Source organism: Olea europaea, unplaced genomic scaffold, assembly GCF_002742605.1.
Source record: "Olea europaea var. sylvestris unplaced genomic scaffold, O_europaea_v1 scaffold800, whole genome shotgun sequence".
Lineage (NCBI taxonomy): Eukaryota > Viridiplantae > Streptophyta > Magnoliopsida > Lamiales > Oleaceae > Olea > Olea europaea.
In genome coordinates this window covers 330,083-333,600 of record NW_019266435.1, presented here as the reverse complement: position 1 = coordinate 333,600, position 3,518 = coordinate 330,083, and the positions used below count along the sequence as shown (strand labels likewise).

General features: G+C 34.4%; 1 long non-coding RNA gene across 1 annotated transcript; it reads left to right on the top strand.

Moving 5' to 3' along the window:
- The first annotated feature begins 47 nt into the window (after positions 1-47).
- Positions 48-3,301, top strand: LOC111391543. The gene is made up of 2 exons (XR_002702130.1): positions 48-2,821; positions 3,010-3,301. It is a non-coding gene; the product is annotated as an uncharacterized LOC111391543 (long non-coding RNA).
- Positions 3,302-3,518: the final 217 nt, after the last annotated feature.

The window sequence follows — 3,518 nt, the reverse complement described above, 5'->3', positions numbered from 1 at the left end:
GTATTCAATGATATATACAAGAGTTGGAATGTGATGCTTGGAATGTGATGCCAAATATCTGTTATGACTAAGCTAGTCATCAATTATACTTCATTCTTCACTTAAGATGTTACTGAATCTCATTATTGATGAATTTATCTCCTAAGTCCATGGCATCCAGTAGTTTTCTGACTCACCGGAGATCAGCTACAATGCTAAGGTCAGAAAGGACCAATTGAAAGCAGCAAAGGATCAATACCAATGATCATGTTAATTCTGTTGTCTGCCTTCCATATAAATTTGGGGAAATTAGCAAATCATTGTTGACTAATGTAAAATAGACTTCGGAGAGATTATAAGAAACCTTCATCTTCATGGTACAAATGAATACGCCTATGAGGTGGAAAATTAACATGCAAATATTACTTACCAATTCCCTTTAAACCAGTTGAATTCTTCTAAGAGGAAGATCAATTGGTGTAAATTCTTCCAATAGCAGGACCAATTAGCGTCGTGTTGCCAAGGTTGGGCATGCAGTCCATTCTTTCTATTATCCTCGCTGTTGTATCACCTCCATTTCACCAAGTACTCTTGATGATCTTTCTTGAAGGCTTTGAATAACTCGATGGTCAAGAATAGTTCAGCAACCCCTTCTATGCTTTCTCCACTTCAAATTCAGGTTTCTTCGGGTTATTTCTGGATGCTTCCTCCTTATTTGCAAAAAAATGGTTTAAGCACACTGACATGGAGGATATTGTTGTTTTACCACCATGAAGGGAGTTTTACTGTGTTTTTTACTTTTTCCAGTCCACTTCATAATGTGCCATGTCTCTCATATGTTGAAAATTTAAATAATATACACGTCTCACAATTGTGCTTGAGGCACGTTGTTATCCAATGCAGATTGGACACCATCGCTTCCTCCTAGTAAGAACGTCTATGTCGTACATGCTTGACCCATTTCTACATTCTGGTTCAATTTTTTGCGTTCACATTGTACATTGTTAATTTTGGTCAATATCTTTTCTTCGGAATCGTTCTAGTGTGGTAGTGTCATTCTTATGAATGGGGACTGTGTCTACCCAAAATATACCCCAATTATTAATGTCGTCATTCTCTTCATTTATCCTCAATTGATGTCACTTTCCCTTATTTGCATATGTGCTCATCTATTTTATCTATTCCATGGTCACACTTCTATGTTAACATTCTTCAAATTTGCTAAGTTCATGTTGTGGTCATTTTGTTCTTTAACAACCAACTATTCTCTACAGCTGAGTGTTTGGTTAACATTTGTTTTGTGGTACTTGTCTTTTGTTCGATAGGTATAGTTTGGTAAGATATATCCTTGCAGAATGCTTACATTTGTCCAACCTACTCTAATCTTTTGTGTTATGTTCTCTTTAATTCTTTTATGAACAACAGAACATAATATTGAACATAATAGTATTTGGGATGCATGATCCTCTGTTATGACTTCGCTCTTATCCTTATTTGCACGATGACTCAAATGACATTCTATGTATTTCGTCTTAGTTCTACTTAATTTAATACTATTAGATTCCAAAGTGTTCCTTTGTATAACTTATGATGCATCCTCATCCTAGTTTAATCAGTTAAAACTATAAATCAACGAATAATATACGTGAGGAGACCTCATCTAGGATGTCTCATAGGGTCATCTCTAACTAAAGAAAATTAGTACTCATACATCTTTTGATTACTCCTTAATTATGACTCATGCTCTTTCATGCTTCCATAATACAAATATGACTCCTTTATTTCCTATAAATATGCACTCTAACACTCTCCTCCATTTATTAGGCACCCTGAAATGTCTACCTCTCTAAGGAACTTCCATATTTTAATGGGGATTCCATTTTCAATTGCTTTTTGCATCTTCATTGTTGTAGTAGGCTTCTTCACTTCTAGGGCCCGAATCTTTTTAGTATAGTTAAATACTAGTGTTTTCTATTTTCTGGTGGTGATCTCATTGCTATAAAGAAAAAACTTTTGGTTTTCAATCTGAAAAAGAAGAAATGAAGGAATAACAATAAATAGAGGAAGAGAAAAAGCTAGAAGGGAGGGAGAGAGAAACAGAAAGAGAGGCCTTGGTGAGGAGGTGTCCATATATGTTCTATTTGAGATTAGCAAACAAATACAGTAGGATCTGGGCTTACTCCAAGGACACTTCAATCTTGGTTAACCCAGAAGGTGAAATTTCTTTGAAGTTTCGCCTTTCCCTGCGATCCCATTGCCATGCATTATAAACATCTGAAACGGAGTTTTGGGTGTTAATATGAGAAATGATGTAAAAAATTCTGCTCATAATTGGTTTGATTTCAGTGGTTGGATCCTGGGTCGGACAGGAAAGCTAGTTTATAATTGCTTCTTCATTACTCCTTCATATTGCTTAACTAAAATATAGATAAGCGAAGATTTTTAAAAATTTTGGCATCAGCTGACAACGTTCAAACTTTTTCTCCTAAGCCCACTGAGAAGTGACAAGTCTAAAATAATTTGAGAACAAAGGACAGGAAAGATTAAGGTCTTAAGCCTATTAGACCACATATTTTGGACTCATTTGTGTGAATAGAGAATACGGGCTTATTTCATTATGTAAACTAACTTCAGCTTTTGCTAACAACTTTTTGCATAGATATGGTTACTGTGTTGGTTCAGACTTTCTAAAAATATTGTTCTTGTGGCAATTTAAGGTGAGAGTGGGGTTGAGATTACTGCCAGATTGAAGAGAGACCTACTCCCCACTTTGTTAAATGGTCTTCTATATTGGCCAATATGTGATTTTTTCACATACAAAATCATCCCTGTCCATTTGCAGGTACTTTTACTCTCTTCGCTTAAAACGTGATGATGAATAACGGTTTAAGAATTTTCGATTATTTATCTTTTTCCCCTATTGGAACTTTCATGAAGTGTGTTTTGGAATGCCAAAATCTGGCATTACCTCAGAGCTTATGGTAGTTTAATTAATGAATGACTATGGTTTTTTCATGTGGTTTTTGGCAGCCCTTGATGAACAGTTCGTTTTCATACTTGTGGACCATATATTTGACCTACATGGCGAGCTTAAAGAATGCTGTTCTTGAACATTAAGCATAGAATTATGAACAGTTTTATAACATCATCACTTCACAGAGGTCTCTAGTAGAATTGGCATACTTAGTAGGTTATTTTGATGTGTTCGATTCACTTGGCTATAGCATAAGGTACAATTTTTCAAATCGTCATTCAATTTTGTATACAAAATTTTTAGTACATGTTTTGTACATGATATTGAGATTTTTGCAGCTTTTTCTTCCTTCGTGTTCGTGTACCAAACGCGTCTATCTAGATTGTCCTTTTCTTTTTAGTTTGAGAATTCTTATAGGTAATTCATTTTTCTTTTTGTTTTTTGAACCCTAAATTTTGTTGATTGAACTGTAAATTGATTAATCATGGAAAGGCAAATATTGATATAATGATAAAGGTTGCAAGTTTTCAAATTTTAAGAATAATTTTTATTTATTTATTTATTT